Source organism: Natrix helvetica (assembly GCF_964273705.1).
Source record: "Natrix helvetica genome assembly, chromosome: 2".
Classification (NCBI taxonomy): Eukaryota; Metazoa; Chordata; class Lepidosauria; order Squamata; family Natricidae; genus Natrix; species Natrix helvetica.
This window is the reverse complement of record NC_138552.1, coordinates 51,932,430-51,956,294: the sequence shown is the minus strand read 5'-3', so window position 1 is coordinate 51,956,294 and position 23,865 is coordinate 51,932,430. Positions and strand designations below refer to the sequence as shown.

The 23,865-nt window shown below is 38.4% G+C and overlaps 1 protein-coding gene and 1 long non-coding RNA gene across 3 annotated transcripts in view; one reads left to right on the top strand and one right to left on the bottom strand.

Annotated features, from left to right (window-relative positions):
* The window catches only part of TMEM232 (transmembrane protein 232), a 231,039-nt gene that overhangs the window by 181 nt on the left and 206,993 nt on the right, over positions 1-23,865 (top strand). The window lies entirely within an intron of this gene.
* Positions 944-23,748, bottom strand: LOC309386056. Of its 2 annotated transcripts, XR_014174341.1 has the most exons (5): positions 23,526-23,748; positions 23,131-23,308; positions 1,989-2,047; positions 1,614-1,750; positions 944-1,062 (listed from the first exon to the last, which is right to left on the bottom strand). It is a non-coding gene; the product is annotated as an uncharacterized lncRNA (long non-coding RNA). The 2 variants fall into 2 exon arrangements; XR_014174342.1 differs by lacking the exon at positions 1,989-2,047.

The window sequence follows — 23,865 nt, the reverse complement described above, 5'->3', positions numbered from 1 at the left end:
AACATGTTTTATTTTATTTTATTTTAAATAAGAAATTTCCTTTTATAATTTTAATTTGCTTGGAGCGTTTATGTGCTGTTTTAGGAATTGGGCTATGTGAAAAATGTTTTGGGTACTGATAGTAGCCAATGGGATTAGGACCACCTGTAACCTATTTTTCTTCCATATACTATCTACTTAATAGGAAGAATCACAGTGATTTACAGATATACTTTATAATATCAACCTTGTTAACTCTCAAGACACTATTTTCTGCTATGTATTCTAAATAGTCTGATTATGTGTGTGTGTATGTCTTTGTGTGTGTCTCTCTCTGTGTATAGATAGATGATAGATATAGAGCATATACGTAAGTGCTCTTATGGATATGTGCACCCCCATACATGAGAGCAGGCATCAGAATTTCATTTTTTAATGTGTACCAGTGTAGTTACAAAAAAAAGTGACAAAGATTATCTAACATATACAATTTATAATGTTTAGAAGGCTGCAAAGAGAACAAGTAAAACATGCAACAATGGATTGGTGTTGTGGCTAGTTAGTCCCTTAAGTGTTTTAAAATTGTTTTTTTCAAGTAACATAAAATCTTACCTTTGTTGTACAACAATTCTTAATAGTAATTTTATCTCCCTAGAGAGGAAAAATAAAGTAATGAGTGATATACATACACTTTTAAGCAAGAGAATTAAGTATTGATAGGAAAAAAGCTATTAGGCACATAATTATACACCAAAATATTCAGGGATCTGACTATTTAAGCCATAAGGAATTTTATAGTATGCTATATTATAAATTATTGTGAACAATAGTTTAAAGTGAAATGAAAGTATTGATCATTTAGTAAGTTTGTTCCTGCAATATGCACATCTAAAAAGGGTTTTCTAGATCTAATTTTCTTCTTTCTTGGAAAATTCATACAGATTAATGTATGGATTGAAGTATGTTATGCATACACTAATTTATAACGGAAGCCCAATGCCCAAGATAATTATGATTCAGTTAAAAACAGATGAAAGAGAATGGAATAAAACAAACCTTGCTCAACTTCATGTCAATAATGTCCTAAAAGAAATTAAGAAGAAATTAATAAATTTGTTTGGTTAAGATTTTTTTAAAGAAAGTTGTCAGTAAGAACTGCTAGCAATGCTTTACTTGCAAAAGTTCTTGTAGAGGTAAAATGAATATTTTTTTAAAATGCTGTCATCCTAAATCTGATGTTCTGTAACTTCTATTTAATATAAGCCCTTTTGAATTTCAATGAGGCTTCAAACAGCAGTGCTTAAAAACCAGACTGTCAGAATAAACTATTCCTTATTAGGGCAAGTTTGGTTTTAATTATTAAAAAATTAATGTATCGAGACATAAAAATGTATGACTCTTCACTGTACTAGTTTTATTCATTAAAAATAAAGACATTTTCATTTTTGATAGAAAATCCAGCATAATCTGAATTGTAATAGATGATGGTGAAACTCTTTCCATTTGAGAATGCCACCTGAATTTTAAGTCTTAAGGCATTTACTCTTAGAGAATCTATCATTGATTTCAACTATTGCAGACACTCTAATTAGCTGTATCTATGCATTCTACCCTTAGCCCCACCAGTGCCATACCTCTAGCATATTTTGATAGACTGTTTTAATAGCAGTATGGTTACATATAGTGAAATTGTAAGCTCCCACAAGAGAAACATAGAAGGCTAATTGAGTGAAGCCAGTACAATGCAGAAGAAAAATCACTTTGGAAGTTACTGTAAGGAGAAGAAAAAAGAAACAAATGTTAAAAGCAATACCCATGATCTACCTATTGCAAACATTACCTTAATCTAAAACATTAGAATAAAGTTTTCTAGAAATAAAAGAATGAAGCAGTAGTGTTCCCATTCTCAAAATATGAGAAAATCAAATCCATCCATTTACCCATGATGACTCTTAGGAATATCAGTTTGTTTCTGATTTCCCTCCAGTAGGATCTCCCTATATATTTACCTTTTTGCCTATGGGTACTCCCCATTTCAAGGTTATAGTATTGGATGTCTCATCCTTATCTGAAAATAAATAATTCATAAGTAGTACATTTTCCATTACCAATTTCCCTAGAAACAAGTAAAACATATAAATAACACTAAATACCAAGCAATCTTGGACAGGGTATTAGATGGGGATGGTTTTTTTCAGGCAGGAACTTGCCATACATTATGAAAATAGCCAAAGAATTTCCTGGATTATATGTACAAAGCTGAAATGGCTATATGCCATTGAGGCTAACGTTTCAAATTTGGCTTAGGGAGGAAAGGCAGTCATCAAAAAGTTTGGGGTTCCCTCTCCCATTTTTCTAACCCTACATGTAGAGAGATATATGTGAGGGGTTCCTGCTGCTCTCTGAGCTTTCTTTCTTTCAGATGTTTCATTACCCCAACTAGGTAACATTATCAGTGCTAGTAAGCAGTGATTATGTTACCTAGTTTCGGTAATGAGATGTCTACAAGAAAGAAAGAAAGCTCAGAGAGCACCAGGGGCCCCTTATTTCATCTCTAAGCTACAAGTACTCTCCTTTTACTGGTAGCTATATGTTTATATGTACTGGTAGCTATATGTTTCGTATGTTTACATAATCATTTCCATAGCATATTTTCAGTTATTCGGGAAATAAGATAATTGGACATTCTCACTAGGTGGCGCTGTCACACCTCATCACACAGTTGAATGAAGTGAATGTATGATTTCCTCAAATAATTTTTCCTTGCCATCTAGTTTTGTAATCATCCTTGGTAAAGCTTTGCTAGAAATGTAAAACATGCACGTATTTTGTAAATTTATTGTTGTATTTGTACCCGACCTTTATTATTGATACAAATAACTCAAGATGGCAATAAGTTGGGCTGAGAGAGAGTGACTGGCCCAATGTCACAGAATTGGCTTTCAAAGCTAAGACAAGACTTGAACTCACAGTCTCCTACTTCCTAGCCTGGCTGGCACCTTAACCATTGGGCTAATCTAATCCTTCAATTGGCATATTATCCTTGTGATAGCTTTGTGGTTTTTTTGTTTCTTTGTTTGTTTAGTTAGCAGAGCTACAATTACGTTTTGTGTGTCTTTGAAAAAAAATGAAGCACATTTGCATCCTATACCAGAAACTATTTTATTATATCTGGTTGTGAATGTATTTTTCAGGTTGTACCCCTCTTAGTTAATCCTACCTAATGTTTCTTAACTGACCTTTTTTTTAATGAACCAGGACAGATGACAAAATCTCCATAAAACCCGTTAGCATCAATACTGCCTAGTAAATCTCTCTTCTGTTTTCTCTCTGTCATGTGGTGTGCAGATAGATTGAAAGATAGAAATAGAGTTGACTTTAACTGCTGAAATTTCTGTTTCCAAATGTATTGAACAACAATTGTTTGCCTGTTACATCTATTGCAGCTTTGGGAGTCAGTGGTACAACTGAATTCCTCTATCTGAAAAGATAGAGATTGCATATATGGCTTTTCTCCATCAGTCCAACCCAATAATAACATCTGCTAAATCTAATAGGAGTCCCAATACTCCTCTCCTAAGCACCCAGTTTTTACCTTTGCTTTTTCACTCTTTTATTTTATGAAAATGTCCAGTAGACCAATAAATATGGTCCTTTGCCGAGAATTTTGTGTCTTTTTTAAAAAAAACAAGCCTACTGCCAAACACAATGTGATATGTTGCTTTCTTTGAAACTTGCAAACATGCTTATGAACAATTATTCAGTTTAAACATGTTGGCCTTTTTGCAATAATTTTCTTCCATTAGTATCTGATGTAAAATATTATACATAGGATATATTGATGTAAGTTGCATGAAAGTCAAATACAATGGAGTGTTAGTTATGAACACTTGAAATTACATTCCTGATACATTTTGAAATATGTAACGTCACATACAATACCTTTTATAGGTGGTATAAAACTTTGTCAATAATTGCCAAGATAGACGAATCATGTACAAGTAATCTTTGACTTACAATCACAACTGAGCCCAAAATTTCCTTTGTCGAAGAAGGCGGTTGTTGTGAGTTTTGTCCCATTTTATGATGTTTTTTGCCTCAGTTGTTAGGTGAATCATTGCATATGTTAAGTGAATCATCTCATTCAATGAATCTGGCTTCCACCATTGACATTGCTTGTCAGAAGGAAGCTGGGAAGGTTACAAATGATAAACATATGACCATAGAGTAGTGCAACTGTCATAAATACATGCCAGTTGCCAAGTGCCCAATTTTTGATCACATGGCCATGGGGATACTGCAACAATCATAAGTGTGAAAACTAGTCATAAGTCACTTCTTTCAGTGCTGTTGTAGCTTTCAATGGTCACTAAACGTACCATTGTAAGCCAATGATTATGTTTATGGCCACAAACCAGGATTTAATTCTATAGGGTCTTTACTCATGCAATGTAATGAACCAAAATTCAGTTAACCACATTTTGGTTTAATACGTTGTAAAATCTAGTCAATTTTTCAATACAGGTAGTCCTCAAGTTACGACCATGATTGAGCCCATTTTATGTTGCTAAGTGGGAAATTTGTTAAGTGAGTTTTCTTGCCACCGTTGTTAAGGAAATCACTCCAGTTGGTAAATTAGTAATGCAGTTATGAAGTGAATCTGGCTTCCCCACCAATTTTGCTTGTCAGAAGGTTACAAAAGATGATCACATGACCCCGGGACACTGCTACCATCATAAATATGAGTCCCACTTTAGGACCTTTCTTGCCATAGTTGTTAACTAAATCACTGCAGTTGCTGAATTAGTAACATGGTTGTTAAGTGAATCTGGTTTCTCCATTGACTTTGCTTGTCGGAAAGTTGCAAAAGGTGATTACGTGATCCCAGGACACTGCAACTGTCATAAATGTGAGTCTGTTGCCAAGTGGCTGAATTTGATCACCTGACCATGGGGATGTTACAGTGGTCATAAGTGTGGAAAAATGCTTATAAGTCACTTTTCAGTGCCGTTAACTTCAAACAGTCACTAAGTGAATGGTAGGTCGAGGACTACCTGTATAGATAGACCTTAATAAATAATGCCAATTGGAATTGCCATCACTAAGTAATGTGGTTGTAAAGTGTGACATCACATGACTCTGCTGCATAGCATCAGCAACTCCTGGTTGCTGTTGCTAAGGAAGGACCTTATAGATTGTTAAGCAAAGATATCATGTCACCATTTTCAATCTGCTAACTTTTCCACTGACTGCTTGCCAAAAGCTACAACAGCATCATCATCATCAAATGCCCAGATTGTGATCATGTGACTGATCGTAAATACCATTTGGTCAGCCCTGTTGCATGTTTGAATGGTTGCTAAACAAGTAGTTGTTACACGAGGACTAGCTAGTATCTTTTGATAATGAAAACAGGTGTGATCACAGAAGCTCTGTTTTGTGGCATATGTTTTCTAAGTACAATAGCTTTATCTATGACTTAGTCAATAAAAGTCATACCAGTTCATCCAGTTGACCAACCGTAATAAAAAGGAATCATTAATGTCACTTCTTCAATATATTGCATCAATTTTTCATTTTTTATATCTAGTTATAACCCCAGAAAAATATGCTAATGGAGATTTATCTGCGTGAAATAGATGTATCATTGTTTTATTGCATTAGTTAATTCAATAGCTTAGTCAGATTTCAACAAGTTGCGTTTTTATCTGTGAGAGTTTTTGGTTGGATAGCTCATCAAAGGAAGATCTTTTATATGACAATGAAGATGGGTTTGTGTATAATGGCATGCAAAGATGTACAGATATAATAAAGTAGGCATTCAAAAAATCTGGTCCCATAGGCCAGTCATTTATTAATTTTTCTTCCCAGAGAAAATCTTGCTGTAGTTAGGAATGTTCAAAGGTTGTGGGACAAACAAGTAAGGAAGTATAATCATCCTGAAAATATCCTTCAGAGACAAGAAGATCATCATCAGTAGCAGCAGCAGCAGCCTAGGCAAAGGTCAGATAAGAGGCAATTTAGCCTGCAGAAATAGCAATAGCACTTTGACATATACCGCTCCGTGGTGCTTTAGAGCACTCTCTGAATGGTTTACAAATGCCCCCAACAATCTGGGTCTTCATTTTACCGACTTCGGAAGGATGGAAGGCCCAGTCAACTTTGAACCAGTCAGGATCGAACTCCTGGCTGTGAGCAGAGTTAGTTTGCAATGCTGCATTCTAATCACTGTGCCACCATGATATCACCAGAAAAAAATGGGCTGTATCTTGAAGAGATCCTCCCTAGTTTGGGGACTATAAAGACAAGAGAGATTGTGTTTTTGGACTTGCAAGATTCTGTTACCTTACAATATAAGAGAGTTTTAGTTCTCATGGCTGGTGTTTTTCGTCTGGACTACCTCTCCAAGGACTGATACGAAATATTTAAAAGAAAATGACAACCTATAAATGATAAATGAGAAGAAAATGCAAGACAGAGCATGAAGGAAATGTATTTACTTCTCTCTGGTCAGGTATATTTCAGTCCTGATTGAAACTGCTTATTTACTTCTATGTGGATTTAAGGCTCATGAAGAAGAAATGGGGTGGGGGAGGGGGAGAAGTCAGTCTTCTGGCAGTAACTAAATGTCATTTTCTCACCATACCACCCATCTGAACTTTTTACTGCAAAAAAAAGGGAGAATGATTCACAAAATCTTCAAGAGAAGAGTGAGTAATCCCAGGAGCAATTCTTTAACATTTTGACTGAAAACAAAGATCTCATGATTTTTTTTAAAAAAAAGATAAATTATTTAAAAAGAAATATGTGTCATAATTAAAAGGGCTTATTAATAAAAACACTACTCACATTACTTCTTATAGTTTTGCAGTTCAGGACTGTACTTGAAGTAATGCAATTTACAGCCATGGGTGATATTTCAATCCTACCTCATAATGTTCTCTATTGGGTGGCCATTTAATATTCTCTTTTGTGGAATTGATCAAGTAGTGTTTTACTCTTATCCGGAGCTGTCTTAGGATGGCTTCACAAAGGGCAAAAATGGTTAGGCTTTGTTATCTGTTGCTTGAAGGGAAGTCAGATGATTGTCAGTGTTATAAATAGAGGCATATATCAGGATCACAGTGGGGAAAGCAGACTGATAGTTTCCTGCTGATTCAATGTTGGACAGACGTAAGTCAGTACTGGGGAAGGACCATCATTGGCTGGGTTTATCTTAATGTTAAGACACAAACAAAATACATTCTGATTTAGCACAATGTATATGAATCTCTACTGAGTGGATTCCTATGTACTGCTAAACTGACTACTCCCAGTTTGCTAAATAAATCATGAGTTAATTTATAAGTCATGTTAAGCTATGTAACACAGTGACAGTGGCTGTACTTGTCTGACCTCATTAAGTAGAGATCAGCATGTCATATTAGTATGGTTAGTGAGAGCTTTATATGCACATCTGCATGTATAAATGTTTAGATGCATTCAGGCCAGCTAGGTTCTAATCTGCCAAGATTTAAAAAAACAATTTAGTCCATTTTAACACCATAACAATTTGTAAAGTATTTAAAAGTGAATTGCTATTAAAAGCTTTCCATTCATTAAAAAGTTTAAATGATAGTTTTCAAAAGTAAACTCTGTCTGTTAGTGACCTATTACCACTTTTTGGGTGTGATATCATCCCACAAAATAAGAGACAAATTTATGACGTCCGCGGTTTCAGAAATTGGCTTTATAACATACTTTTGTTCTTCTGGAAAAAGGAAAGATATGCCTTCCTGGCAAACGGTAGCCTTTATCTTTTATAAAAATTTACCTCTAGTCAAAATGACAAAGTTTGCCTTCTTTTTTTATTTGGTTTAAATATGTGATTGCATTTCCTGAATTAATGGGTCTATCCTTTATCCTATTTTTAATCCCAGTCTCTAGTGCTGTTGTTTGCAGTAATAATCATAAAATCCTTTTATTAAATTTATATACCACCCACTTCTCAACAACTCTGACCATTGAACAGAACAAAATAGGTTCAATATTTTTATGCCCCTATGTGAGTGAGAGAGTTATTTATTTGTTAAATTTATTTGCCACCTATCTTGCCACTTGCCTGAGTCGGGGTGCACATGTTTGCATATATGCGCTGACCAACTGCTTCCATTGCCTGGTTGCAAATAGGCCATTGCCCAGTAGTGGGCCCTCACCTGATTTATGGCTTTGCTTAATAAATGAACCCAACTATGGCTTTTTTGTCAGTGTGTATGCATGCCTTCAAGTCAGTCTTGACTCCTGGATACTGCCTGGACGTCCCTGCAACTTTCTTGGCAAGATTTTCAGAAACGTCTTGCCATTGCCTTTTTCCTTAAGCTGAGAGGGGGTGACTGATCCATGATTGCCCAACTGGCTTTTTCCATAAGATGGAACTAGATCTCACAGTCTCTGGCTTAGCGCTTTAACCATGACAGGTTCTCACCTCTGGCTTAATTAACAATCATAATTAAGCACTGCAAAAAGTGCGAACCCGTGCACTGTTATAATATGTGATTTTAGTTTACTGGTGGTGTTATATAATCATTATTATTAAGGCTGAGTATAAATGCACACAAAAAGAGGTCAAACTGATGAAGCAATTGGGCAAGTTGGAGATATCTGGGATGGTTTAACGAAGTGAAGAGAGATGATTTACATGTGCTCTATGCTCTGTCTGAAGGACTTGTGCAACTTTACTAAGCAGGGCCGACTCTGCTTAATTGTTCGAAATCAGCTAATTGCCTTATGTTTTATAACCCCAGAAAAATATGCCAATGGAGATTTATCTGAGTGAAATAGATGTATCATTGTTTTATTGCATTAGTTAATTCAATAGCTTAGTCAGATTTCAACAAGTTGCATTTTCATCTTCTGTGAGAGTTTTTGGTTGGATAGCTCATCAGAGGAAGATCTTTTATATGACAACGAAGATGGGTTTGTGTATAATGGCATGCAAAGATGTACAGATATAATAAAGTGGGCATTCAAAAAATCTGGTCCCGTAGGCCAGTCATTTATTAATTTTTCTTCCCAGAGAAAATCTTGCTGTAGTTAGGAATATTCAAAGTTGTGGGACAAACACGTAAGGAAGTATAATCATCCTGAAAATATCCTTGAGAAACAAGAAGATCATCAGCAGTAGTAGCAGCAGCAGCCTAGGCAAAGGTCAGATAAGAGGCAATTTAGCCTGCAGAAATAGCAATAGCACTTTGACTTATATACCGCTCCGTGGTGCTTTAGAGCACTCTCTGAATGGTTTACAAATGCCCCCAACAATCTGGGTCCTCATTTTACTGACTTCGGAAGGATGGAAGGCTCAGTCAACTTTGAACCAGTCAGGATCGAACTCCTGGCTGTGAGCAGAGTTAGTTTGCAATGCTGCATTCTAATCACTGCCACCATGATATCACCAGAAAAAAATGGGCTGTATCTTGAAGAGATAGTTTTGGGGACTATAAAGACAAGAGAGATTGTGTTTTTGGACTTGCAAGATTCTGTTACCTTACAATATAAGAGAGTTTTAGTTTTCATGGCTGGTGTTTTTCGTCTGGACTACCTCTCCAAGGACTGATACGAAATATTTAAAAGAAAATGACAACCTATAAATGATAAATGAGAAGAAAATGCAAGACAGAGCATGAAGGAAATGTATTTACTTCTCTCTGGTCAGGTATATTTCAGTCCTGATTGAAACTGCTTATTTACTTCTATGTGGATTTAAGGCTCATGAAGAAGAAATGAGGGGGGGGAGGGAGAAGTCAGTCTTCTGGCAGTAACTAAAAGTCATTTTCTCACCATACCACCCATCTGAACTTTTTACTGCAAAAAAAAAGGGAGAATGATTCACAAAATCTTCAAGAGAAGAGTGAGTAGTCCCAGGAGCAATTCTTTAACATTTTGACTGAAAACAAAAATCTCATGATTTTTTTTTAAAAAGATAAATTATTTAAAAAGAAATATGTGTCATAATTAAAAGGGCTTATTAATAAAAACACTACTCACATTACTTCTTATAGTTTTGCAGTTCAGGACTGTAGCGATCATGTTTAAAGTTGCTAGCTGCATTACATTCTTGTTGAGCCGGCACAAAGCCTGCTCAAGGTTTTGCTTTGCAACATTTCTATGCAACATTCTTCGCTTTGCAACATTTCTATGCAACATTTTTCTGTAACATCTTTTTGTAACATGTGAACAAGCTTGCCCGGTAACAAGTATACGTAACAAGTGAACAAAGCCTGCCCAGTAACAAGTACTTTAACCAATCATGCAATAACACGCTGTAAAATAGAAACCCTTTGTATGTTTTCAATAAATACCGTCTCAATCGGCCAGCCGGGGTCTTTTGATCTTGCTGAGCTGGTTGATGCGTTGCAACACATCATGGAGTCCGTTCTTCCTTGGCAGTATCAGACCCGCCTAACTTAGGTGCACCTCCACGGAGGTCCCATAGCCGAGCTCAGCCATAGCCTAACTCAGGCTCACCCCTGTGGGGGTCCCAATGTCTAGCTCCGGCTCACCTTTGCAAAGGTCCCCACCCAAAGCAGACGAGGTCGCAGCGTGGCAGCCAGCCACGATCACAACTGGTGACCCCGACGTGCCGAATTGCCTTTCGGACGTCCCACGCCGAGTCCCGTGTCTACGTGTTCGGCGCCTTGATTCCCATCTTACGCACCTGGCAGGCAAGCGCATTGTAAGTTATGGGCTCCTCACATTCAAAGTCTCATTCTGGGCATAGGGATGAACTTTCACTTTTAATCAAGAAGGCCAATAATTTGCAAAAAATTAATGGCACTACTGTCTATCCTCTTTCTAAATCTGATATTGATCACCTCCTTTTTTATGTCTATCAACACTGCCCGGGTTATCCCGACACTGGAACTCTCAAACGTTCCACATGGGAACGCCTCGGCTCTTACTTTCACTCTCCTCCTCGTGCTCCCTTTGCTGTTATGTCTTCTTGGCGCGCCGTTATGGCAGCCCTCAATACTGTCTATCCCAAGGATTCATTTCCTTCTCCCACACCCCCCCTTCTGTTTCCTCCTCTAGAAAACACTCTTTGTATGCCCCTGTAACTGTTGATTCTCCCCCTCCCTATCCCCCACCTACGGCTCCCGATTACCCCCCTCCTCCCCCTTCTCCTTCTTCTGCCCCTCGCCTCCCCTCTCCCTCCCAGGGCGGTCACGTTTCCTCCCTTCTCCGTTCCAATTCCTTTTCCCTTGACTCCTCCGATCTCCCTGCCGCCTATCCTCTTACCTTTGTGCCGGGCGCTCCCGGCCCCCCTGTCCATACCAACATTGAACTGCGTGTTTTAAAAGAATCTACAAGCATGTGCACTTCGTCCTGCCTGAAACACGGTTGGATAATCGTGAGTATAGGTGGAAAACTCTCTCAGTATCTGGTCTTGCACCTAAAGGTAATGAGAGAGTTAACCGCCTCCTGCCTTAAAATCTCTTCTAATGGCGGAAAAACACTTCCCCATTTGAAAAACAAGGAATTAATTGGCCTTCTGTCTTAATCATGGCAAACTCACCAATAAACAAAAACAATTGGCTGATTTAAAAATAATGGGAAAGTCCTGCCCGTGATATCAAAAAAGAATTTGATTTACCTTTTAAAATATATTTGGTAGATATGATTAAAATGTGTCAGGACATAAGAATATCTTCTTATAAAACTAATTTGTTAGTAGCTGCTTTATTACAAGGCAGCAAACCTCAAGGAAAGTGTTATTTTAAAAGGGAGTGTAAAAATCCAAGGAGGGGCATGTCTGTAACATCTCGCCCTCTCTTTCATCAGGGATCAAAACCCTAGTACAAAATGATTTATGTGTCTATGGATTGTAAATTGCCTTGGAAAAAAGATACAACTCTCGCTTCCCCTTTCCTGACTTTTGTTTTTGCAATCCTCCCCCGCTGTGCATTCAATTTCCTTTGACTTACCGTTCTTTGCATCTATAATGATAGTGTGTAAAATTAATGTGATTTAATTAATTAATTGCTGGCCAGCAAAATGGATGTGCTTTCGCCTTGGAGCGGTCCGACACATGCAGTAGTCGTTAAGGGCCCTATTTCACTTTTGTGATTGAGACTACTGCCTGGGTTTTCACTGCTTTGGGGGTAAGCTAGTTCATTGAAATGAATTTAATGACTGATTTATTGTAAAAGAAATGTAACTACAGGTGTGAATGGGTGTGTATGTAGTCAGTATTGGATGCTTGAAATGTAAGGTACGTTGGCTGAAAAAGCAGAGCGTGTGTGGTGCTAAAAGAGGTGTTTTTGAATGAATGATAAATATTTTCTCCCTGTATTCCCAGGAAAAGGGAGCCTGTCATTTTAACGAAACATTTTTTCCTTTCCTCTCACCCCCCTCTTTGCCTCTGGTGAGAAGGCAGGAGGAGGGGGGCTGTGTTCTTTTCACCATTTTTTTTCTCTCCTCTCCCTGCCAGCCTCAGAAAGGCGGGGTTAAGGGTGATATTTGATGCCTGCATTTGTAGTTTCAATGCAACGTTGCCTTCTATTTCAGAGTATACTCAAACTATCTTAATTGTTTGTTTTATTTTTGAAGCTGTGTTTTTTCTCTTTTATGTTTTTATGTTTGCGCGCACTTTGTATGCTTAACAGATGTCACGTCTGTTTGTTTAATTGTTTGTTGGTCTGTTGGTTGTTTGTTTGTCTGTTTGTTTGTCGGCAGCGCTGATCGCTGTCCCCTTTAGAATTTTAACAGAGATGACCTAAAAAATACAAAATGCAGTTAGAAAGAATGAGTAACATTTTTGCTAGAATCCAGATCAGTTTCACACGGACATTTAGAGGGACGATCAGATATTGGAGCCAGAAAAAGGTTAGTTTGTATATAGATGGGAAGAGAATGTTGTAAAAGGCATCTGACTTAAATTGGAAGTCAGGATGGACGTGGGAAAAAGAACAATATGTGCTTTGTTGAGTGGAAGGTACTGGAGATGTTGCAGAAACAAAAGAGAGGAAAAAAGCAAGTCGCTTAGGACAGTTGAAGCTTGGCAGTTGATGAGGTCATTTTGGGACCAAATCATTGTGCATTTTGTACAGCAACTGGTCATTGCAAGAAAGGATTTCAGTAAGTGAAAGAAAGTTAGAGATATGTTTTTTCAGAGATATGTTTTTGAAGACGGAACATGATGTGAGGACTTGTGAACTCTGGCATATGGATGATTCAATACCTTTTTTTTTGCCCCATGGAAATATTTCCATGGACATTTATTCAGGACAGGTTTTCCCCCTCCTTTCAATACCTTGGACATAAAATGCTTGCATCTCACGCTTCACCTAATGTACCTCACATTAAGTTGCCACCCAAACCTTCACTTTTGCAATTACAACAGTATTTGGGAACTCTTAATTGGGCTAGACCCTATTTATCCCTTTCTACAAATGACCTTTCCCCCTTGTTTCAAGGCTTGGTAGGCCTTAAACATCCTTCTGATACCATACATTTGAATCAGCAGCAACTTGATTCTTTGGAAAAGATCAACCATATATTGCAAACTATATGGGTGGATAGAGCACTCCCACACACTCCCCTTTCATTAGCTCTTCTTGCAACTCCTCAACTTTTGACAGGGATCATCATACAAGTAGTGCTGATCCCAAAACCTAAACTTTATATTTTAGAATGGTTACATCTAGCACACACACCTCGCAATTCACTCACACCCAAAGCAGCCCAAATGGCTTTGCTCATTGAAAAGGCACGAAGAAGAACCCGTGCCTTAATGGGAATGGATTTTGTTACGCTTTACCTCCCTTTCAAGTTATCTCAATGGGAACCTCTTTTTCAAAATTCTACTCTTCTCCAAGATGCACTCACGGAATGGCCTGGTCAAATTTCATGTCATTTGCCAGCTGACCCAAGGCTACAAGTTATTAAGACCATTCCGATACAATTTTATACACCAATAACATCACAACCCATTAAAGATGCGTTAACCGTATTCACAGATGGGTCCAAAAATCATGGTGCATGTACTTGGAATACACAACAGATATGGCATAAGAAATTGACTGATACACAAACATCTGCACAACAGGCTGAGCTGGCAGCTTTCATTTTGGCTTTGGAATTATTTTCTTCCGAACCTCTAAATATCATCACAGACAGTCTGTATGTTGCTCAATTAACTTTGCACATTTTTGATGCCTATATCTCACCCTCGTTAACACCTTCCCTTTTGATGTTGTTTACACAATTGCAAACAGTACTACACGCAAGGACTAAACCTTTGTTTGTAGCACACATTCGTAGTCATCAGCATCTGCCTGGGTTCCTATCTGAAGGAAATCACATGGCAGACGAGGCCTGCAAAATGATGCCTCTAACTATTGTTTCACCTCAGCCTGCCCCATTAACAGCAGGTGAAAGTCACACTTTTTTTCATCAAAACAAAAAAGCGTTGATGAAGCAATTTGGCATATCAATGGCAGAAGCAACTGCCATTATTCAACAATGCCCCACGTGTAGTCTCCAAGCTAATAGTATCCCGCAAGGAGTAAATCCAAGGGGTACTGAGGCTTGTGAAACTTGGCAAATGGATGTCACTCAGTATTCTCCCTTTGCCCCATGGAAATACCTTCACGTTTCTGTGGACACTTTTTCGGGTTTTATTATGGTAACCCCGCAAAGGGGTGAAAATACCAAACAAACAATTAATCACTGTATTCGATCCTTCGCAACATTGGGGTGTCCAAAAATTTTAAAAACTGATAATGGTCCAGCCTATACCTCCTCTACTTTTGCTGAATTTTGTTATAGGTGGTCCATTATTCACAAATTTGGAATTCCTTTTAATTCAAAAGGACAAGCAATAGTAGAACGAGCAAATAAAACCTTGAAATTAGCTCTTGATCGGCATATGGGGTCAAAAGGGTTACACCCCCCCAATCTCCCGATGTTGCAAAACATTCTAAATACTTGTCTTTATACTATCAACTTTCTTAACCTCACTGGCACACCTGCCTCCTCTGCAGCCTCTCGTCACTTTTCTAAACCTCCTCTCCCTGCCTCCCGACCTCTTGTTTACTACAGGCAATTGCCGGATCCACAGTGGAAAGGTCCGGCACAATTGATCACTTGGGGAAAAGACTACGCAGCGGTACAAATTGATGACAAGACTCTCTGGGTTCCTGCTCGTTGTGTTCGTCCGTATCACCGCATACCAGAAGAAGATCAAGATGACCCTGCCTTTTCTTCTCCCCCTGACATATCACTCCTTTTTCTTTAAACTCTTTCTCTCATTGTTATCATATGCCTCTGCTCGATTTGTTGCTCACCCTCAGGTGATTTTTGCACCTCTTGACACTCATGTGACTTTTGTGTTCAAAGACACTCGTTTCACTGCTTGCCCTTATGCCTTGCAGCATCAGGGCCAATTTCTTTTCCCTTCTTTAAAACCTTTGATATTAATTCAATACTTATATCATGACTCTTGTCAAGTTCGTCTTTCCTTACAAGTAACTCCTCAAACTATTGGCTCCTACTCGTGCATCGGATTTTTGTCCAATAACACCTATTTTAACCAAACTGTTTATCTCTATTCAACACCCTCTGTGGTTTATCCTCCATTGTCCTCAATTTTTCTTTCTTGGATGACTCTTGTCCGCACCTCTCCTCACCCCTCTTCAAGAACTTTGCTTCGCCACTTTTCATGCTGTTTTCCAGAGCCATGCGATGTGAATACTTGTTTGTGGAAAGCCAAAGAAATTCCAGACTATGCACCAGGAGTAAGCGAGCCTCTCCCAGGAGCAAGGATTCGCCGAAACGCACCTGACTTTCCAAAATACAATTCTCTCATACGAACACACCAGGTACGCTACACCTTCGTACAAGGAGTGCCATATGCTCCCACCATGTCCTGTCGACAACGATCTCCTATCAAGAAAAAAGGTACTTTTTGGCGATGGTTTTTTAACAACACATGGCTTCCTGAAGATTCAGAACATTATATTACATTACGCTGGACAGTAACCAAGCAAACTAAGCAATTGCGAACAACTAAAGGACTTTTTTTGGGTCATTTTATCAGGAAATTGAGAAATTGAATATTCCTGAAATACCACAACATGTTACTAACACTTTCGTCCAACTAGCAGAGGACATTGCTAACACATTGAATGTTACTAATTGTTTTGTATGTGGGGGAACCAACATGGGGGGAAAATGGCCCTGGGAAGCCCAAGAACTGAATTATTCTAAAATAATGGAAATGGACAAGCTAGGTAATTTGTCATACACAAGGGAAAGATGGGGACTGGACTCTTACAACAAATCTTGTGGGAAATGTTTGCTTCTCCAGACCTGTTGGTTCCAAATGTGCAAACATGGAGTGGATTTGATTTTGGAGGTATGTTCGATGGTATTTTACCCAAATTCCCAGGTTTAAAAGCTGTTTTTATATTTGTTGCAATGATTGCTATGGGATGTATACTATTACCCTGCTTATTGCCTATTTTTGTATTCATGATAAAGCGTAGTTTGAATGCCATTGCTGAAGCAAAAACTACTGCACAAATTAATATGATGCTTGAGAATAATGCATATATATTGGTACCAACAGATGAAAGTAAGCAACCCTTGCTACATTTCTCCTCGGATAACGATTCGGAAGATGACGCTGACAGAATGGTAGGTGCGGACACAGGAAGCCTGGGGTCGGAGGGCAACACGCGACCTGAAATAGCACTCACCTCCATGGACGTAAAAGCTCCATGTTTTCAGCTTTAATAAAGTAAAAACAGAGGAGATGTAGCGATCATGTTTAAAGTTGCTAGCTGCATCACATTCTTGTTGAGCCGGCACAAAGCCTGCTCAAGGTTTTGCTTTGCAACATTTCTATGCAACATTCTTCGCTTTGCAACATTTCTATGCAACATTTTTCTGTAACATCTTTTTGTAACATGTGAACAAGCTTGCCCGGTAACAAGTATACGTAACAAGTGAACAAAGCCTGCCCAGTAACAAGTACTTTAACCAATCATGCAATAACACGCTGTAAAATAGAAACCCTTTGTATGTTTTCAATAAATACCGTCTCAATCGGCCAGCCGGGGTCTTTTGATCTTGCTGAGCTGGTTGATGCGCTGCAACACATCATGGAGTCCGTTCTTCCTTGGCAGTATCAGACCCGCCTAACTTAGGCGCACCTCCACGGAGGTCCCATAGCCGAGCTCAGCCATAGCCTAACTCAGGCTCACCCCTGTGGGGGTCCCAATGTCTAGCTCCGGCTCACCTTTGCAAAGGTCCCCACCCAAAGCAGACGAGGTCGCAGCGTGGCAGCCAGCCACGATCACACAGGACTGTACTTGAAGTAATGCAATTTACAGCCATGGGTGATATTTCAATCCTACCTCATAATGTTCTCTATTGGGTGGCCATTTAATATTCTCTTTTGTGGAATTGATCAAGTAGTGTTTTACCCTTATCCGGACGCTGTCTTAGGATGGCTTCAAAAAGGGCAAAAATGGTTAGGCTTTGTTATCTGTTGCTTGAAGGGAAGTCAGATGATTGTCAGTGTTATAAATAGAGGCATATATCAGGATCACAGTGGGGAAAGCAGACTGATAGTTTCCTGCTGATTCAATGTTGGACAGACGTAAGTCAGTACTGGGGAAGGACCGTCATTGGCTGGGTTTATCTTAATGTTAAGACACAAACAAAATACATTCTGATTTAGCACAATGTATATGAATCTCTACTGAGTGGATTCCTATGTACTGCTAAACTGACTACTCCCAGTTTGCTAAATAAATCATGAGTTAATTTATAAGTCATGTTAAGCTATGTAACACAGTGACAGTGGCTGTACTTGTCTGACCTCATTAAGTAGAGATCAGCAAGTCATATTAGTATGGTTAGTGACAGCTTTATATGCACATCTGCATGTATAAATGTTTAGATGCATTCAGGCCAGCTAGGTTCTAATCTGCCAAGATTTAAAAAAACAATTTAGTCCATTTTAACACCATAACAATTTGTAAAGTATTTAAAAGTGAATTGCTATTAAAAGCTTTCCATTCATTAAAAAGTTTAAATGATAGTTTTCAAAAGTAAACTCTGTCTGTTAGTGACCTATTACCACTTTTTGGGTGTGATATCATCCCACAAAATAAGAGACAAATTTATGACGTCCGCGGTTTCAGAAATTGGCTTTATAACATACTTTTGTTCTTCTGGAAAAAAGGAAAGATATGCCTTCCTGGCAAACGGTAGCCTTTATCTTTTATAAAAATTTACCTCTAGTCAAAATGACAAAGTTTGCCTTCTTTTTTTATTTGGTTTAAATATGTGATTGCATTTCCTGAATTAATGGGTCTATCCTTTATCCTATTTTTAATCCCAGTCTCTAGTGCTGTTGTTTGCAGTAATAATCATAAAATCCTTTTATTAAATTTATATACCACCCACTTCTCAACAACTCTGACCATTGAACAGAACAAAATAGGTTCAATATTTTTATGCCCCTATGTGAGTGAGAGAGTTATTTATTTGTTAAATTTATTTGCCACCTATCTTGCCACTTGCCTGAGTCGGGGTGCACATGTTTGCATATATGCGCTGACCAACTGCTTCCATTGCCTGGTTGCAAATAGGCCATTGCCCAGTAGTGCATTTCCACCCCGAACCACCCCAATGAGGCCGTCGAAATGATGTCCCGGTGTTTGGAGGCCGTACGGGTCTGGATGGATGGCAACCGACTAAAACTCAACCCTTCCAAGACGGAGTGGCTGTGGCTTCCGGCCCCCCGGTTCAACCAGGTGTTTCCATCTCTGGCCATTGGGGGCGTGCAATTTGGGCGTCCTCCTAGATGCCCGGCTGTCCATGGATGACCATGTAACAGCCGTGGCTAGGGGGGCGTTCCATCAGGTCCGCCTGATGCGCCAATTGCGCCCCTTATTGGACCGGGATGCCCTACGCACAGTCACCCATGCGCTAGTGACGTCTCGCCTGGACTACTGCAATGCTCTCTACATGGGGCTTCCCTTGAGATGCACTCGGAGACTACAGTTGGTCCAGAACGCGGCCGCGCGGGTGATTATGGGGAGGTCTAGATACTCCCCTGTAACACCTCTCCTGCGCGAGCTGCACTGGCTTCCTGTGGTCTACCGAGTGCGTTTCAAGGTTTTGATTATGATCTTTAAAGCGCTTCATGGCATAGGACCTAGTTACATGCAGGATCGCATCCTGCCCCACACATCCCTATGACCAATTCGCTCACACAGAGAGGGACTTCTCCGGGTGCCGTCCGCCAAACAGTGTCGGGGGGCGTCATCCAGGAGCAGAGCCTTCTCTGTGATGGGCCCAGCCCTGTGGAATGACCTCCCCCGTGACATCAGGATTATTTCCGATCTCCGCTCCTTCCGTGTACAGTTGAAGACCCACCTCTTTCAATCATCCGGCCTGGCTCAACCGTAATCTTTTCATATTCCTCCTGACTGTCTTTTTTTTAAATTTTAAATTTTTATTGTATATTGGATTTTTATTTGTTAATGGTTTTAATTTGTCTTAATGTTTTAATCTATTACCTCCTCCGTGCATGTATGTCTTTGTATATATGTATGTTTATATATGTCTTGGTGTACGCCGCCCCGAGTCCTGCCCGGAAAGGGAGCGGCTAATAAATCCAAATTTATTATTATTATTATTATTATTAGTGGGTCCTCACCTGATTTATGGCTTTGCTTAATAAATGAACCCAACTATGGCTTTTTTGTCAGTGTGTATGCATGCCTTCAAGTCAGTCTTGACCCCTGGATACTGCCTGGACTAGTCCCTGCAACTTTCTTGGCAAGATTTTCAGAAACGTCTTGCCATTGCCTTTTTCCTTAGGCTGAGAGGGGGTGACTGATCCATGATTGCCCAACTGGCTTTTTCCATAAGATGGAACTAGATCTCACAGTCTCTGGCTTAGCGCTTTAACCATGACAGGTTCTCACCTCTGGCTTAATTAACAATCATAATTAAGCACTGCAAAAAGTGCGAACCCGTGCACTGTTATAATATGTGATTTTAGTTTACTGGTGGTGTTATATAATCATTATTATTAAGGCTGAGTATAAATGCACACAAAAAGAGGTCAAACTGATGAAGCAATTGTGCAAGTTGGAGATATCTGGGATGGTTTAACGAAGTGAAGAGAGATGGTTTACATGTGCTCTATGCTCTGTCTGAAGGACTTGTGCAACTTTACTAAGCAGGGCCGACTCTGCTTAATTGTTCAAAATCAGCTAATTGCCTTATGTTACTACCTGACTGGGTTGTATAGTATTCTTTTCAAAGTAAGTATTTCGAGATAGTAAGATTACTACACTTTTCCACTATTTCTTTTCAGCTGCACATAAAAGAGCCAAAGTTTTGATTACACCATTGTGCCCATCATCTTGACTTTGTGTTGGCATGTAAAATGCAATTGTTAATTTTAAGACAGCCTGTTTGATCACTGCCCTTTTTCTACTCAGCTGACAGAGTTGGCTCTGATATCTCTATTAAGAAATAGATCATGGCCCCTCTTGACAGTTTGAAACAGATAATTTACAATATGAATTCTTCCAGCAGCTGTGTATATGGAAATGCTTACATGCCAAGACAATAAAAATAAAACATCTTCTTAAAAGATGCATACTTGGAAGTGCTTGCTTTATGCTTTATAAAAAGAGCTTAATACAAAAGAATTTCAGCCTTATTTTCAATCCAAGCATGAAAATTTCCATCTCTAAGGCTAGTAAGGTATACCCTATTCGTGAACTGGGATTTGATTATAGGTATTCCTTGTTTAGTGACCACAGTTGGGACCAGCAATTTGGTTGTGAAATGAAGTGGTTGCTAAGAGAAACTGCAACTGTGCTGACTATCTTACTTCAGATTCCCTTTCCTTTACAGATCAGTTAAGGATGTAAATGTAAGGATTGACTGAAAAGTTACTTTCATGTCCCTGCAAATGGTTGCTAAAAAAGATAACACTAAATGAGAACTACTTGTACTTTGTATATAATATTTAAATAAATTAACTCAAAAATAAAGTCTCAGTGCAAACATATATAATGCATAGGTAAATCATCCATAATTGCTTGATGGTGAGATGGGTGAAATATAAATTTAATAAATAAATAAAACTAGATGCACATATGCACCAGGAAATTTGTGGGCCTCTCTTAAATAAGAGAAATATATATGAAATATAAGAATATACAGGCTTTGCATTAAGCCTATGCTAGTAAGCTTATTTAACTGATTTAACAACTCCTCAATTTATGACCATTCATTTAATGATTATTCAAAGCTATGACAGTCAAAAAAATGACTTATGACAGTCCTTGCATTTATAACCATCACAGCATCCTTGTGGTCATGCGATCAAAATTCAGGCAACTGGCATGTATTTGATGGTTGAAGTATCATAGGGTCATGTGATTGCCATTTAGATCTTCCCAGGGGGGTTCCAGGAAGCAAAATCAATAGTGGAAACTGTATTTGCTTAGGGATTATGTGATTCATTTAATGAACATGGCAAAAAAGGTCATAAAATCAGGTGTGACTACTTAATCACTGCATCCCTTAGTGACAGAAATTCTGTTCCCAACTGTGATTTTAAGTTAAGGACTACCTGTAATTGCTGAACTTAACCACAGTCTTAATAAGTTAAAGTCCTCACCTATCTTGTTTGGATTCAGAAACCAAGTAGGTCTAGACTTGATTTGATGCAATGAGAAACTGCAATAGAACATCAACCTTATAAACTAGACCAGACTGGTGAAACAAATTCTAGATTCTAGAAGAAAGCAACAGCTAACTATTTCCCTATTACCTCCATGAAAGTTACACAAAAGTGCTTCCACAGCAATATCAGGCATCAAACTTGACTTAAACGAAGCTTACCCCACAAACTACCCAAACATTCTTTAGCCTAGAATGAATCCATGTGATGTGATTATGATATGGGTCTCATGCAAAGCCAAAAATTGACTTAATTCAGCTTCTTTTCAAGTTTGGGAGTTATAACCCCAACAAGTCTGGTGGATATCCAACACTAAGAGGCTGATTTTAGAAGATATCCTAAAAAAGGAGGGGAAAATAAATACAGCTAGTCCTCGACTTACAAAAGTTTGTTTTGTGCCCGTTCAAATTTAAAACGGCACTGGAAAAAGTGACATGATCATTTTTCACACTTACAACTGATGGGGCATCCTTATGGTCACATGATCAAAATTGAGATACTTGGCAACTGACTTCTATTTATGACGGTTGCAGTGTCCTGGGGTCATGTGATCATGCTTTTGGAAACTTCTGACAAGCGAAGTCAATGGGGAAGCCAGATTCACTTAACAACCATGTGTTACTGACTTAACAGCTGCAGTGATTCACATAACAATACTCGCAAGAAAAGTCCTAAAATGTCACAAAATGTCACAAAACTGACTTACATGTCTCACTAAGCAACAGAAATATTGGGCTCAATTGCAGACATAAGATGAGGACTACCTATACATCTCACAGATTTTTTTTTCTTGGGTAACCCTGAATGAACTGAGGTCTAGAGTTGATGAAATATGTATATGTCACAACTCTGAAAACATTATTGTTTAGCCCCGCTTCCCATATTTTAGCAAGAATAATGCTTGTTTCAATGTCATGAAATCAGCAAAGTTCAGAAAACAAATAGTTTTAAAAAGCATGAGATATAAATCAATTCTGAATAGTAACTGTAGGTTATATTAAAAGTTCAAAGAATCTGTTAGCACCTTTTAAGACCTGCAACATTTTATAAAAGACATTGGCTTTTGTAAACTGCAGCTCAAATTGCATTACATACTGCCATGGAGATAATCATTCCAAAGGAATTCCTAGGTTTCCAAAGTACTATACTAAGCTTTATTGTCAGGATGATTTAATATGGTAGGTATACTCTTAGGTATTGCAATATGTATATAAAGTTGTAGAAAAATATTTAAATTATTTCTCTGTAGCTAATATTTGGAAGTAAAGATGAGGAAGGATGGAAGAGGAATGAAATCTTAGTGGATACCACATTATGGAAATTTGTTTAGCAATTTCAAGACTACTTACTGAAAAGGAAAACATTAATAAATTCTTGTATACCATACTTACACAGCATTTACCGAAAGAGAAATAAATTAGATCCAGGATTAAGGAAGGGTGAAGTAAAGATGTAGCCTTTATGCTAATAGTAACTTCTTCCTCTGCATTGAGATTTGTACATGGCCAAAATGGAACTTTTCATAGTCAAGTGAAAGATGTCAGAAGGCTTAGAAGAAGTCCTGATTTCCTAAGATTAGCAAAACAAAAATGGGAAACCTTAAAAGAGAAAACAAGGAAGATGTTTGTCTGTCTGGAATCTTGGAACAGGAGAACCATAATAATAATAATGCCTTCTGCTATTTTATCTAGTTTGTACTTAAAATTCTTTTTAGCCAGCCTTTTAAACTTCAAATTTTGACAGCAAGTTCTGTAAACATGTTACCCAAATTTAGTAAATTACTTACATGTTTCACAAACAATCTTTTCCAAAGCTTGTCTTCCAGCTGGACAGTTTCGGTGTTATTCAGAAGTCGCAGTAATATCAGAAAGGGAAAGTGTGAGCAGCATCATTTGGTAGGCTGTGATGACTAGTGTAAAGAAGTCAGTTGATTTTCTATCAACGTTTCTAACTGTTGTTTTCATCTTACAATACAGTAATAGCTTAAATTAGGTAATCTCCTTCCTACCTCAAAGTTATTAACTGCAATAAATGTGACTTAAATATGACTACAATGCTGATTCTCAAAAACTCCACCCTAAATGGGTGGGGTACGAAAGAGTCAATATCTCTCAAACCCTGACAAA